Source organism: Periophthalmus magnuspinnatus, chromosome 4, assembly GCF_009829125.3.
Source record: "Periophthalmus magnuspinnatus isolate fPerMag1 chromosome 4, fPerMag1.2.pri, whole genome shotgun sequence".
Classification (NCBI taxonomy): Eukaryota; Metazoa; Chordata; class Actinopteri; order Gobiiformes; family Gobiidae; genus Periophthalmus; species Periophthalmus magnuspinnatus.
In genome coordinates this window covers 34,212,895-34,229,153 of record NC_047129.1, presented here as the reverse complement: position 1 = coordinate 34,229,153, position 16,259 = coordinate 34,212,895, and the positions used below count along the sequence as shown (strand labels likewise).

General features: G+C 46.8%; 1 protein-coding gene across 1 annotated transcript in view; it reads left to right on the top strand.

The window, feature by feature from the left end:
• Window positions 1-15,911: 15,911 nt before the first annotated feature.
• frem1b (Fras1 related extracellular matrix 1b) overlaps window positions 15,912-16,259 on the top strand; it is a 40,622-nt gene continuing 40,274 nt past the window's right edge. Inside the window, exon 1 of the mRNA XM_055221185.1 lies at window positions 15,912-16,007. The gene's annotated coding sequence lies outside the window, so the exon portion shown is untranslated. The remainder of the gene's footprint in view (window positions 16,008-16,259) is intronic.

Below are 16,259 nucleotides of genomic sequence, written 5' to 3'. Positions count from 1 at the left end.
TGTGTCAAATCTGAGAATATAATTTAAAAACAGCTGTTTGGACTGAAACATTAAATGTTCAGATTTACGCAAAACTCGTCTTAACAAAAATTTAGGCCAAACATTTGTGGAAAACTGAACGTGACCTAATGGGAACAACAACAAGGACAGACCTGGCCCCGGTCCAAGTCCTGGTCCAAGTCCAAGTCCTGGCCGAGATCCAGACCTCCAAGTGCCGACTGTGATCTGACAAACTACAGCTGAGAGGAGCCATCTATCACCAGGACTAAACCAGGACTGAACCAGGACTGAACCAGGACTGAACCAGGACTAAACCAGGACTAAACCAGGACTGAACCAGGACTAAACCAGGACTGAACCAGGACTGAACCAGGACTAAACCAGGACTGAACCAGGACTGAACCAGGACTGAACCAGGACTGAACCAGGACTAAACCGGCACTAAACCGGCACTAAACCGGCACTAAACCGGCACTAAACCAGGACTAAACCAGGACTAAACCAGGACTAAACCAAGACTAAACCAGGACTAAACCAGGTCTAAAACAGGACTAAACCTGGACTAAACCAGGACTAAACCAGGACTGAACCACAACTAAACCAGGACTAAACTGGGACTGAAACAGAACTAAACCAGGACTGAACCAGGACTAAACCACGTTTCAGTCCAGGCTGAGGTCTGATCCAGATTTAGAGCCAGCGATTGATGGATTGAGTCCTCACAGTTGGAGTTCACTCAAGACTGATGAGACCAAGAATCAGGACGAGGTCAGGAGCCGAGAGAGTCCTGGTTCAGTCCTGGTTTAGTCCTGGTTCAGTCCTGGTTCAGTCCCGGTTCGGTCCCGGTTCGGTCCTGGAGGGTGTGTGTCGGACGTCGTTAGTAACACTTCCTGGTCAGAGGCGGTCGTCACGGCGACAGTGCCACGGGCTGCTGTGATTGGTTCACGCTCTTTATTTCTGTTTAGCATAGTTGATGTGACTCGGGCCAGGACCAGGCCAGAACTAAACCAGGACTTCACCTGCACATGTGTGTGACAGGGACACTTCACCTGCACACGTGTGTGACAGGGACACTTCACCTGCACATGTGTGTGTTTGTGGACATTTAGAGACGTTGGTCCCTTGACATTTAGCCTGTTAGCCACATTAGCATATTTAGCGTGCTCAGTGTTTATCATAATTAATGTGTCCCAGAGCTAATCGTAGCATCACGCTAACTGTCCCCTCCGTGTTTGGTCTCATACATGTTTAATGGCACATATGTCAGAGCGCACGCCCCGAGGACACGCTTAAACATCGGACACGAACCTGCTTCTCTCATGAAGTTTGCATAGGTAATGTCGTCTCACGTGACTTAAGAGACACGAGGAACAAAACTAAAGTCTAATCTGGAACATTTAGACTCTGTACCATTCAAAAGCCGGAGCTGGAGCCGTTTTCTTAAATCCGCCCTGTTCTTCAAAATGTTCAGATGTTTCTCCAGGTTCTCGTCGTTTCTTCTCGTTGAGCGTCTGAAGTCGTGTTTGGACTGATTCATGTTTGAGTTTAATCTTTAATCCACTATTTTCAAGACGCCATTTTGTTGATCTGCCCCCGTTTAACCTCCACTGTGCCACGCCCACTGTGCCACGCCCACTGTGCCACGCCCACTGTGCCACGCCCACTGTGCCACGCCCACTGTGCCACGCCCACTGTGCCACGCCCACTGTGCCACGCCCATTGGACACCAGTTTTCTAACACAGAAGTCAGTGGATTTGTTTTATTAAGTGGGTTTTAGTTGAATGTTGTGATTTAAAATGTTTAAATTATAACAGATCCACAGAGATGAGAACCATAGAGACACAAGCACAATAGGGCTGATTTCACTAGTTAATCACCATGGCAACAGTGTTAATTGATACATCGAGGGCTGAATCATTTACAGACTTGAGTGTGTGGTGTCCCTGCTTCATGTTTGTAAACGCTGAGGACAAACAGCTCAGGTCTTTAAATGTGACCCTCACATGTTTCACTACAAATACTCTGAAGTAAAAGTACTACGACTTAGAATACAAGTATTATGTCCCACGCTCACCTGTCTCCCCCCGGTGTCTGCTGCAGGTACTGTCTGTGTCTGGACCAGGACTGGACCAGGACTGGACCAGAACTGGACCAGGACTGAACCGGGACTGAACCGGGACTAAACCAGGACTAAACCAAGACTAAACCAGGACTAAACCAAGACTAAACCAGGATTAAACCAGGACTGAACCAGGACTAAATCACATCTTTTCTGTTCACATTTGTGCATTTTGTTTAGAGATTTCAGATAAAAACAGCAGAATGAGACTCCTGCTCTTCACCTGTCGCCTCGTGCACGCTCATCTCTCGTGCACGCTCCTCTCACGTGCACGCCCTCCTCACATGCACGCTCCTCTCTCGTGCACGCTCTTGTGGCTGAGGTCCAGCTCTGGTTGGACAGATCCATGGCCTCAGGGACAAAGTCATATTAAATATGCTCCTCTTCCTCCTCCTGCAAAAACGAAGACGAGGAGACGAGAGAAAAGAGGAAATATGGAAATAAACGTGTAATATTCACAAATCAAACGTGTAATATTCAGAGCTGAGTGAGCCGTGGCTCTGAGCGTCTGCTCCTCTGGGTTTGGGTCAAATGTTCAGTTATAACAATGACCCAAAACAAAGAGACTCAGGGAGGTTTAGTTTATGAAAGAAAATGTGAAGAATCCAGAATGCTTTGTGTTTGTTAAACCTGCATTTGACCCATCCCTCTGTGTCTGTTAAACCTGCATTTGACCCGTCCTTTTGTGTCTGTTAAACCTGCATTTGACCCGTCCTTCTGTGTCTGGGTTAAACCTGCATTTGACCCGTCCTTCTGTGTCTGGGTTAAACCTGCATTTGACCCGTCCTTCTGTGTCTGGGTTAAACCTGGTGGGCGTCTTGAATGTTCACATGTTGATCACGTGTTGGACGCTTTGTTGGGCTAATCTGAGGCTAACCACTCTGCCGCTCTCTCCCTCTGTCACAGTGCTAATCTGAAGCTAACCACTCTGCCGCTCTCTCTGTCTCAATGCTAATCTGAAGCTAACCACTCTGCCGCTCTCCCTCAGCGACAGTAAAACCTCGTTAAACGTCGTTAAGCTAAATGAACATTCTTAATTACCTCGATCGTCTCTGAGCCAATCAGAGCGCTCCCCTGAGTCCTGCTGTTAGCATTAGCTGCGCTGCTAATTGTCCTGTCGCTAACGAGGCCAGTGATTTATGGAGTCCCTGTGTCACCAGTGTGAGTCCACCTGTGTGTCAGATGCCCTCCCCGTGTGTGTCAGATGCCCTCCCTGTGTGTGTCAGATGCCCTCCCTGTGTGTGTCAGATGCCCTCCCTGTGTGTGTCAGATGCCCTCCCCGTGTGTGTCAGATGCCCTCCCTGTGTGTGTCAGATGCCCTCCCTGTGTGTGTCAGATGCCCTCCCCGTGTGTGTCAGATGCCCTCCCTGTGTTATGTTGTTTTGTGTGAATATAATATTTTCACTGTTAAAAGACCGTCTTTAAAACCCCCGTACAAATAAACACCTCCCCTTTAAGCTCAGGACTATCTCTCCTCCTATTCCCTCCCTGCTGTTCTCGCACGCCCGGTCTACACATATTTAATCTTTTTGTTTTTAATATGAACAATAAAAAATCTCACCTTTTATCCCATCGAGGGACAGTGTGGGCCCCAGGGAGGAGAGGGGCCCCTGGGGCAGACACTGGGGCCCCTCTCCATAATAACAGACCTGTGGAGATGTGACATAAACAGGTCAAAGGTCACGAGTGAAGACGGGAGAACTGTCCATCAGAGACACTGTGAGCGTGGGAGAGGGGACAACCCTGGGCCGGACCAAACCAGGACTCTGTGGGGTCTGGACCGGGACTCTGTGGGGATTAAACCAGGTCTGGACCAAGTCTGGACCAAGTCTGGACTAGGTCTGGACTAGGTCTGGACCAAGTCTGGACTAGGTCTGGACCAGGATCTGCTCCTCGGGGTCCCGCTGTGAGGATGACACTGTAGAAGCTCCAGTTTAACCTGAGCCAGGGCCGAACTCTGGAACAACAAGTCGCCATGGGCCCTCACGTGACCTTTGACCCTCGGGACGGGCCTCTGTGAAGTCTGAACCAGGCCTAGACCAGGCCTAGACCAGGCCTAAACCAGGCCTAGACCAGGACTAGACCAGGACTAGACCAGGACTAGACCAGGACTAGACCAGGACTAGACCAGGACTAGACCAGGACTAGACCAGGACTAGACTAGACTGTGGCATTAAACCAGCAGGTGGCGCAGTGGCTCCAGTCGGGGGTGTTCAGGTTTGAATGAGAAACAGATGGATGTGTGAAATAAAACAGTGAAACAGTAAAAGTTCATGTGAAATCACCTCTGGCTCCATGTGTGTGTGTCAGATGCCCTCCCCGTGTGTCAGATGCCCTCCCCGTGTGTCAGATGCCCTCCCTGTGTCAGATGCCCTCCCTCTGTGTCAGATGCCCTCCCCGTGTGTCAGATGCCCTCCCTGTGCGTCAGATGCCCTCCCTGTGTGTTGTGGGGGTTTCTTGTATGAGTTTAAGGTCAGAGTCTGGTGCGTGTCGACTGAGCGTGCTCTGATGAGGTTGACTCTGAGCTGGTGTCGTGGTGTTTGGCTCGAGGGCACAGAGGCTCGCTAATAAACACATTATGATAATTATGAACTTATAAAATGTGATCTGTTCATTCAGAGCGCGCTCGAACGACCCCGCGACCCCCGCGACCCCCCCACACACACACTGTAAAAACACCACAGCAAAGACACGACTCAGAGCCACAGGAACAAAAGTGAAACTATAAACGATGTGGAGACGATGTTTTGGGTGAATATAGTATTTTAAAAACAATAAAAGGAAACATGGAGATCTGAATATGTTACAGTTAATACCCCACAGAAGGAAAATCTCCTCCTCCTCCTCCTCCTCCTCCTCCTCCTCCTCCTCCTCCTCCTCCTCCTCCTCCTCCTCCTCCTCTTGCCCTCCTCCTCTTGTCCTGCTCTTCCTCCTCCTCTTGCCTTCCTCCTCCTCCTCCTCTTGCCTTCCTCCTCCTCCTCCTCTTGCCCTCCTCCTCCTCCTCTTGCCCTCCTCCTCCTCCTCCTCTTGCCCTCCTCCTCCTCCTCCTCCTCCTCCTCCTCCTCCTCCTCCTCCTCCTCCTCCTCCTCCTCCTCCTCCTCCTCCTCCTCCTCCTCCTCCTCCTCCTCCTCTCTCCTCTCTCCTCTCTCCTCTCTCCTCTCTCCTCTCTCCTCTCTCCTCTCTCCTCTCTCCTCTCTCCTCTCTCCTCTCTCCTCTCTCCTCTCTCCTCTTCTGTTGTTTTTTTTATAGTGCATGTGAATCGTCTTCACTTCAGTGAGTCTTTTCTCCATAACACACTGTGATGTAAACAGCACAAGGAAACACATTACAATATTATTATAATCCACAATGTGATTATAACGACCACGAGCCTGCACTCGTCTGAGAGAAACAACCAATCAGAGTGGACGAAAAAGAGCGCACCAATCAGAGGAGACCGATCAGAGCGGACCAATCACAGCGCACCGATCAGCATGAACCAATCAGAACTGACTATTTCAGGACCAAACCAGGACCAAACCAATAGTTTACAAATCCATTGGTTTAGTCCTGGTTTAGTCCTGGTTTAGTCCTGGTTTAGTCCTGGTTTAGTCCTGGTTTAGTCCTGGTTTAGTCCTGGTTTAGTCCTGGTTTAGTCCTGGTTCAGTCCTGGTTCAGTCCTGGTTCAGTCCTGGTTTAGTCCTGGTTTAGTCCTGGTTTAGTCCTGGTTTAGTCCTGATTTAGTCCTGGTTTAGTCCTGGTTTAGTCCTGGTTTAGTCCTGGTTTAGTCCTGGTTTAGTCCTGGTTCAGTCCTGGTTCAGTCCTGGTTTAGTTCTGCTTGTTGCTGTTTCACACATTTTCTCCTGAACCTGCCAAACGCTCAAAGCTAACAGCATCTGTTTAAGTCCCCAAAGACCAGACCAGAGCCAAGACCGGACCAGAGCCAAGACCGGACCAGAGCCAAGACCGGACCAGAGCCAAGACCGGACCAGAGCCAGGACCTGTCACATGGCCAGGTTTTGGCGGGAAAGGCGGTACTGGCTGCTGAAGCTCGAAGTCTCGGCCATCTTTAAATGTCATCCCAGGCCATGTGATCACAGCAGGTCCAGGTCACATGACTCAGACTCAGGTCACATGACTCAGACTCAGGTCACATGACTCAGACTCAGGTCACATGACTTGGGCCACAGCTGCTGCAGGTTTCATCTGGGTCAAACATGAGTGAAATATTTATGACTTTGTTCAAATGTGTGAATTATAAACAGTGTCAGACTGACGCTGCTCTGTGGGGCGTGTCGGTCCGTGGGGCGTGTCGGTCCGTGGGGCGTGTCGGTCCGTGGGTTGTGTCGGTCCGTGGGGCGTGGCGGTCCGTGGGGCGTGGCGGTCCATGGGGCGTGTCTATGTTTCATATCTGTGTAATCACTGGGCCTGTCCCACAAAGTGTCGTCTCAGTTTGAAGAAACAAAAGTCACATTTTTCACAATATCTTTATAAAGTGGAGCCATTTTTCAACAAAGATGTGAGTTTGGTCAAAGGACTTTAAGACAGTTATATAGAGGTTTATGGAGTGATATAAAGTGATACAAAGTGATATAGAGTGATACAGAGTGATATAGTGTGATATAGAGTGATATGGAGTGATACAGAGTGATATAGAGTGATACAGAGTGATATAGTGTGATATAGAGTGATATGGAGTGATACAGAGTGATATAGAGTGATATAGAGTGATACAGAGTGATACAGAGTGATATAGAGTGATATGGAGTGATACAGAGTGATATAGTGTGATATGGAGTGATACAGAGTGATATAGGCCCCTGCTCCATGTTTCTGTAGATAACTCAAAGCACAAGAAGTTTGAGCCCAAACTTTTCGACTGTCGGGCACTTTAGACTCGAACTGGATGTGACAGGACCTGGACCTGGTCTAGACCCGGTCTAGTCTAAGTTCCTGTGACAGGACCTTCTCGTGACGCGTTCAGGGACATCAGGACTGTTTGGACTGGGGGCTACTGAGCGTGCTCAGTGCAGCCGAGCGGACCGCATTAGTCTGAGTGGGACTGGCTCCGGTCCAGGACCCTTCAAAACCAGGACTAGACCAAGATTAGACCAGGACACACCCCAGTGTCACTCTGCACAAGAAGAGGGCAACTTTAAACCTGTTTAAGGCCTGCGTTTGGTCTGTTTGGGTCCTGGTTTAGACCTGCTTCAGACTTAGCTTTATGTTATCTTATTTTGATCTAGTTCTGGTTTAGTCCTGCTTTAGACCTGGTTTAGTCTTTGTTTAGTTCTGGTTTAGTCCTGGTTTAGTTCTGGTTTAGTCTTTGTTTAGTTCTGGTTGAGTCTCACACGTTCAGAGCTGTAAACATTCAAGATGGCCGACAAACCTGAGCTTCAGTCCAGACTCGTGTGACGCAATTCCTGCCAAAACCTGGTCATGTGACAAGTTCTGGCTCAGGTCCGGTCTTGGCTCTGGTCTGGTCTTTGGGGACTTAAACAGATGCTTTTAGCTCTGAGCGTTTGGCAGGTTTAGCAAAAAATGTGAGAAATATCAGAAACAGCAACAAGAAGAACTAAACCAGGACTAAACCAGGACTAAACCAGGACTAAACCAGGTGTAAACCAGGTGTAAACCAGGACTAAACCAGGACTAAACCAGGTGTAAACCAGGACTAAACCAGGACTAAACCAGGACTAAACCAGGTCTAAACCAGGACTAAACCAGGACTAAACCAGGACTAAACCAGGACTAAACCAGGACTAAACCAGAACTAAACCAGGACTAAACCAGGTCTAAACCAGGTCTAAACCAGGTGTAAACCAGGACTAAACCAGAACTAAACCAGGACTGACCAAGCCAGAATTAAAATAGGACAAAATTTTGAGCCTGGTCCTAATGGTCTAAAGTTGCTCCACTCTTGGGCAGAGTCACATTAGGGTCAGTCCTGGTCTAATCTTGGTCTAGTCCTGGTTTTGAAGGGTCCTGGACCTGAGCCAGTCCCACTCAGACTAATGCGGTCCGCTCGGCTGCACTGAGCACGCTCAGTAGCCCCCGGTCCAAACAGTCCTGATGTCCCTGAACGCGTCACGAGAAGGTCCTGTCAGAGGGACTTACACCAGACCGGGTCCTGACCAGGGCCTGGTCCTGGTTTAGTCCCGGTTTGTCCTGGTCCAGGCCTACTTCACTCGTTGGGCTTTAGACACTCAGTGTGCGTATTTTGCCGTGTTTGTGCTCACAGGATCGTCTGCACGCGGCGAGTGCAGAGCTGGTCCTGTCCCACACGCAGCATCTGCAGCTCCATCCAGTCTGTTCTGTTTGGAGGAGCCCAGCTTCAGAAAGTCCATCTGTCATTTCACATTTGCTTGGAAAACCTGATGTTTGCTGTGGTCAGTCTGACATGTGACTCTGAAGGTCAGAGGTCAGGGGTCACCCTCAGGGTCAGGGATCAGTGAAGGCTCCGCTCTTTCACTTGAGCAGAAAACAGAATAAAGATGTGGGTTTGTGATGGAGGGACAGAGTCACAATGAGACAGACTGGAATATCAGAACACATCTCCTTTAGACGGTCTAGTCCTGGTTTAGACCTGGTCTAGTCCTGGTTCAGTCCTGGTTCCGTCCTCTGATTCTCGCTCTTCTGTCCTTTCTGAAACAGGTGACACATAGAGAACAGTTTAGCCCAGATGCCCTGTCTGCTGCTGCCAGACTGCATCAGTCTGAAACATGAGTGACAGCCTTCACCCTCCCTGCAGGCCAATCAGACGGCTGCATATGCAAATGAAGGCGGAGCCTGGGGTCATTATGCAAATTAGTGTTAATGTAAAAATTTGGACAAAACTTGAAGGTCATGACCTCTGGACCTATTTAGTCCCATGTAGTCCTGGCTCAGTCTAGTCCTGGTTCAGTCTAGTCCTGGTTTAGTTCTGGTTTGGTCTTAGTAACAGATTTTTTTTTGTTCATTTTAAACAGTTTGGTCCAAAGTTATTCCTCACTGACCTTATACATTCAGAACATCCTAATTATTCACCACGATGAGTTTATAAGCATTTTCCACAACTCTCAGCGACCAGAATGGAGTTTCGTTTCCACAGTAAAGCTAATATCAACCAGTATTCAGCACACACACTTCCTGATTATTGGACTTGCTTATTCAGTGTATGTGAACTGGGGCAGTGCCTTTAAAGCTCTAGTATGGAACCTGACCCTCGTGAGGGTTAAGTCATGTTCTAACGCTGTTTCCTCCTCAAACACACACTGGGGTTGTGTTTTGTTTCATTCACACATGTTTGAGTCACACTTCACTTTATTATTAGTCTGTAACATCTCCAAAGCTCAAAACGCTCTGTTCCACCTTGTGATGTCATCAAGTGGGAGTTTTAAAGTGAACTCCTCCTTTTACCTTTAGTTCAGTCGAGATAAGAGACAACTCCAGGACTGAAATGATCCAGATGATTCTAGTGAAGGTGGAGTTTAAAAACACAGTGGAGCACTTCCTGTATCACCACATGATGACATCACAAGGTGGAACGGAGTGTTTAAATCTGCAGGTTTGTGTGTTAAACATGTGAATGAAACGAAACACAACTCCAGGTCTGTGTGTGACGAGGAAACGACATTAGGACAGATCAGGCAAGAGCAATATGGACCTTTTGAGTCCCCTTTGTTTAGTCCTGGCTCAGTCCTGGCTCAGTCCTGGCTCAGTCCTGGCTCAGTCCTGGCTCAGTCCTGGCTCAGTCCTGGCTCAGTCCTGGCTCAGTCCTGGCTTAGTCCTGGCTCAGTCCTGGCTCAGTCCTGGCTCAGTCCTGGCTCAGTCCTGGCTCAGTCCTGGCTCAGTCCTGGCTCAGTCCTGGCTCAGTCCTGGCTCAGTCCTGGCTCAGTCCTGGCTCAGTCCTGGCTCAGTCCTGGCTCAGTCCTGGCTCAGTCCTGGCTCAGTCCTGGCTCAGTCCTGGCTCAGTCCTGGCTCAGTCCTGGCTCAGTCCTGGCTCAGTCCTGGCTCAGTCCTGGCTCAGTCCTGGCTCAGTCCTGGCTCAGTCCTGGCTCAGTCCTGGCTCAGTCCTGGCTCAGTCCTGGCTCAGTCCTGGCTCAGTCCTGGCTCAGTCCTGGCTCAGTCCTGGCTCAGTCCTGGCTCAGTCCTGGCTCAGTCCTGGCTCAGTCCTGGCTCAGTCCTGGCTCAGTCCTGGCTTAGTCCTGGCTTAGTCCTGGCTTAGTCCTGGCTTAGTCCTGGCTTAGTCCTGGCTTAGTCCTGGCTTAGTCCAGGTTTAGTCCAGGTTTAGTCCAGGTTTAGTCCAGGTTTAGTCCAGGTTCAGTCCTGGTTTAGACCTGGTTTAGTCCTGGTTTAGTCCTGGTTTAGTCCTGGTTCAGTCCAGGTTTAGACCTGGTTTAGTCCAGGTTCAGTCCAGGTTTAGTCCAGGCTTAGTCCAGGCTTAGTCCAGGCTTAGTCCAGGTTCAGTCCTAGTTCAGTCCTGGTTTAGTCCTGGTTTAGTCCTGGTTTAGTCCTGGTTTAGTCCTGGTTTAGTCCTGGTTTAGTCCTGGTTTAGTCCTGGTTTAGTCTTCTCTCAAACATGCTCTGAAGTGCATGGGAGGTTCTGAATTAGTTTAGCTGTTGAAATTAGAGTTTTCTCTTAAATGTAAATGAGTTTTGATCTGAATCTGGATTTTCAAATATAAATCTTACACATTTGTCAGAAAAACAGTCAGATCCAGTTCAGGCCTGGTCCTGGTTTCGTCTTTGCTCGTCACTCGTCAGTTTAAATCCTGTTTAAACCTGAATGATTGACAGCTGTTCCCTCCAGCCTCTTCTGTTTGATGAATATGTAAATGAGGGGGCGGGGCTGAGGCTAATATGTAAATGATGTGGTTAATTTGACGAGAATAGAAGGCGACACATTTGAGTTCGGAGCCTGCGGAAATATCACAGACTGCAGCTAAAGTCACAAAGTCAAAAGAGCAGCACAACTCCTTAAAGCAACACCGCGTAACTTTCTGGAGGCGGCACGTCACCTGCAGGATTTTATGGAAACAAAAAGTTAAAACCATACTTCGGAACATTCTCCATGCAGATATGAGTTTTATGCTGCACTGTGGAATCTAATAGCTAAAAGAACAACATTACCATGGAAACAAACAGATGAGTGTAGTCTATGTTATGGTACAGTGGGGCTTTAAATATCAGTATTTAATAAAGTTATTTAAGATTAATTTAGAAATCTCCTGATTTGATCAAAAGCAAATAGTCTCATATTCACTGTGCATATTCTCCATCAAATCTAATCTTATAACTCACACTGTACAGCATCACCTGAACATCACCTGAACATCACTACAGCATCACCTGAACATCACTACAGCATCACCTGAACATCACCTGAACATCACTACAGCATCACCTGAACATCACTACAGCATCACCTGAACATCACTACAACATCACCTGAACATCACCACAACATCACTACAGCATCACCTGAACATCACTATAACATCACCTGAACATCACTACAGCATCACCTGAACATCACTATAACATCACTACAGCATCACCTGAACATCACCTGAACATCACCACAACATCACCTGAACATCACTACAGCATCACCTGAACATCACTACAGCATCACCTGAACATCACTACAGCATCACCTGAACATCACCTGAACATCACTACAGCATCACCTGAACATCACCTGAATATCACTACAACATCACCTGAACATCACTATAACATCACTACAACATCACCACAACATCACCTTAGCATCATTTCAACATTACCTCAACATCACTACAACATCACCTGAACATCACCACAGCGTCACCTGAACATCAGTTTCTGGTCAGATCAAACCACATGCTGCTGGACACATGTCATTTCTCTGTGTAATATAAAATGGTGGATGTTTTTATGTCGCACAGCGTTGGTCTTGCAGCATGAATAAGCTCACACAGTTTTATATTAAAACACTTGGCCCAATTTTAAACCAGGTTTATAATCAGGCCGAGTGTTTTTTGGTGACTTTTGGACAAACACTCCAGAATGTGGCTATAAACAGAGCTGCACTGTTTAATTTCATGTTTTAAATTATGTTTAATTATGATTACATTTCACACTTCGTTATGACTACATGCTAATTAAATCCACTTTACTGGAGCAACAGCAGTAGTCCTACAGTGTCATATCATTATATTATTAGCTAATTAACACTTGTCATTTTTAACTTACTAATGTTTTTATTTTATTTTTTATTTTATTTTTTTATGGCGATTAAGCACAAAAAAGCCATCAATCATATTTGACATCAATTGAATGAGTGACCAGCCCTTTTGTGGCTCTCACTGTTCAGAATATACAGTTTTACTTCTGTAGCTTAGCCTGTGCTTTAGCCGTAGCTTTATACAGAAATCGTGTTGAATTCTGGCAAATTGCAGTAACGTTAGGTGTAATATTGAACAAATTCTCTGGTTTCTGTTGGATTTTTGCTGAGTGAAATGTTACGTTTAACTTTTGTTTAACGTTTATTTTGTTTGTAGCTAAATGTCTGTGAGCTAACGGGGCTAACGGAGCTAACTACAGAGCTAACGGAGCTAACTGCACAGCTAACGGAGCTAACTACAGAGCTAACAGAGCTAACGGAGCTAACGGAGCTAACGGAGCTAACTGCACAGCTAACGGAGCTAACTGCACAGCTAACAGAGCTAACGCATCCTGAGGACACGGCTTCTCAGGTGAGCACATTATTTATTTACATCTTTTCATCAGCTTTAAATCAGGACAAATATGATAGTTATCTGTTTAAATCATGACATAATAAACGTCAGGGCTAAAGTCAATGCTTCCCTAAAACAAGCACAGATTTTAACACCAAACAAGAAGTGATTCACAGAAAACAGCTGCACAAAGTCACTGTTAAAGTATGAGGCGGATGAGCCACAAAAGGAGCCTTCCTCTTGTTTAGACCCGGTTTAGTCCTGGTTTAGTCCTGGTTTAGTCCCGGTCTAGTCCCGGTCTAAACCCGGTTTAGACCCGGTTTAGCCCTGGTTTAGCCCTGGTTTAGTCCTGGTTTAGTCCTGGTTTAGTCCCGGTTTAGTCCCGGTTTAGTCCTGGTTTAGTCCCGGTCTAAACCCGGTTTAGCCCTGGTTTAGCCCTGGTTTAGCCCTGGTTTAGACCTGGTTTAGACCTGGTTTAGTCCTGGTTTAGTCCTGGTTTAGACCTGGTTTAGACCTGGTTTAGACCTGGTTTAGACCTGGTTTAGACCTGGTTTAGACCTGGTTTAGACCTGGTTTAGACCTGGTTCAGTCCTGGTTCAGTCCTGGTTCAGTCCTGGTAGTGTTTTCATGTGTTTAATTCTGCATCTCAATAACATAAACCTCTTTTAAAATATATATATTTTAGTCTAATGCGTCACAAATACTTGAGTAGAAGACAGAATCTACCTGGATACGGCTCATATTAGGGTGTGGTTTCTCTTCCTCTCACTCCTCTTAGAGACTTTGGTTTTCTTCTAAAATGTAAGTAAATCCAAATCCAACTTCAGAACATGGTCCATGGAGATATGAGTTTAATGCCACGGTAATGTAGCTAGTCCATTAGCATCATGGAGGCTGCAGAAAGAAAGGACATACACAAGCGTTTAAAATGTTTTATTGATAAATGTGTATCACTGAATTGATTGTAATTGTGCAAATTTTAACATACCCATGTTGTCTGCCTTAAGTGTTTCGGCCAAATGAGTCCCCGGGAGCCAAGCACCTTAAGAAGGTTCCGGGGCAGACCACTGGGGGTTAACAAGGAGGGGTGTTGTATATTTTAGCTTGGTGGGGTAACGTGATTAGTTTCCACTGTTAAAACAATTGAAGTAAAATGGAGCTCTATTTTAATTAACAACTTAATTGAATAAATTCTTACATTGGTTGATTGGAGCTGAATTTTAACAAGAGAACTGGATTTGAGAAAGACTTACCTGTTATACCGAATGGGCTCACCCAATTAGGGAGAGGCTCTATAAAAGGAAAAATCTCAGTGGGTAGTGAGTGGGTACTGCAAGTATAACAGGTACTGCATAGGCTGATTATATATATATATATATATATATATATATATATATATATATATATATATATATATATATATTTTTTTTTTTTTCTTTTCTTGTTTCTTTGTAAAGTTTATGGTGAAAAATAAATGCACTTGGGTCTGCACTGTTCCTCTTAACTGCTAAAATTGCTATCTGGGCGATTACAGCCACACTGTGGAATATTATAGCTAAAAGAACAACATTGCCATGGAAACAACCAGGTGGAGTTTAGTCTGTGTTTTTGTACAGTATTCATCAATATCAGTATTTAATAAAGTTATTTAAGATTAATTTAGAAATGTCAGTTTGAGTTTGAGAAATTACAGAACGTAATGTTACACAAGCTCCATCAAATCTAATCTTATACCTCACACAGTAGAGTGTGTGGTCCCTCGTTCACATAGAAGAGGGCTCAGACCTGGTTTAGTCCTGGTTTAGTCCTGGTTTAGTCCTGGTTTAGTCCTGGTTTAGTCCTGGTTTAGTCCTTGTTTGTTCCTTGTTTGTTCCTGTTTTATCTCTGTTTCTCTTGTACTGTCTGAGGACGTCACATTTCCCCCTCTCTGCTCTCTGACTCTCCTCCCCCCACTCTCCTCCTCTCTTCTCTCTCTTTCTCACCCTTCCCTCTCCATCTGTCTCCTCTCTCTCATCCTCCTCTCTCTCTCTCCTCTCTCTCTCTCCTCCCCCTCAGACCCAGCGGTTGGACCCTGGCCCAGTGCTTGTCACCTCAGTGGGATCTACATCACCACAACATACACCACCTGGACGCTGGCCTAAACCTGGACTGAGGCCTGGCCCTGGATTGAGGCCTGATCCTGGACTCAGGCCTGGCCCTGGACTGAGGCCTGGTCTTGGACTGAGGCCTGGTCTTGGACTGAGGCCTGGTCTTGGACTGAGGCCTGGTCTTGGACTGGTTTAGATTCAGGTCAGATCAAACCACATGCTGCTGGACACATTTGTGTAATTGCCTCTGTATAATTTCAGAGAATATAAAATGGTGCCTGTACCCCCTCTCTTCCTTGTTCTCTCCCTTCTCTCTTCATGTCCTCTCTCCACCCTCTTCTCCTCTCCTCCCTCCCTCTCTCCTTCCTCCTCTTCCTCTTCTCTCCCTCTTCCTCATCATCTCTTGCTCCTGTAGTTCTTACACGTCTTTGGAAGTGCCTTTAGTTTACAGCTTTTCACAACAACCTGAGACCCGAGACAAAAGAGGAGAGAAAGAAGACAGTGAAAGACAAAAGAAGAGAAGAGGGAGAGATGGAGTCACTATGAAGTGTGAACGAGAGGAAGAAAACACCAGTAATCCACTTCTACTTTGACTGTTTTTATATCGGCTTTGTCCATTCTGTCTCTTCTCTTTCACTCTTCACTTCTGTGTGTGGACTCTGGGAGTTCATTCACACTGCTTCTGTCCACTACCTCCTTGCTCCTCCTTTTCTGCCTCCCTCCTTTTATTGTTGTTCCCTCCCTACTTTCCTAGTTCCTACCCTGCGTCCTTATCTCCTTACCCTCCTTTTTGCCCTCTTCCTCCTCTCCTTCCATGCTACTTTCCTTCTCACCTCAAAGTCTCCTTACCTTCTGTCCTCTCCTCTCTTGCTCCCTTCCCTCCTCATGCCTCCTCTCCCCTCCTCCCTCCTTTTTTCCTCCCTCCCCTACTTCTTCTCCCCTCTCCTCCTTCCCTTTCCCCCCCTCTCTCCTTGTTCCCTCTCCTCCTCCCTCCCCCTCTCCTTATCGGGGGTGGTCTTGTGGCGTGTGTGTGAAGTGTGTCAGGCATTCCTCCTCTTCTGAGCGCGTGCAGAACAGAACAAGGAAACTCCGGTAGCAGCAGAGAGAGACAGAACGAGGTAGGATCTACAGAACATTTACTAACATGTGCTAACATAAAGAAGTAAGCACCAAACCTCTCTCCTGGAGTCACCTCGACTCACACTCGTGGGGTCAGTCTGGTTTTTACACTTTCATCTGTCCTTCCTGTGTCTCTTCTGATCCTCCTTCAGTTCATCTGATCCTCGTCATTATAAAGTTTACAGCTCAGATCTGTAATTTAAAGCTCGCCTCCTGTCTCCTGTTCTGAGGTAAAATTATGTTTAAGATTA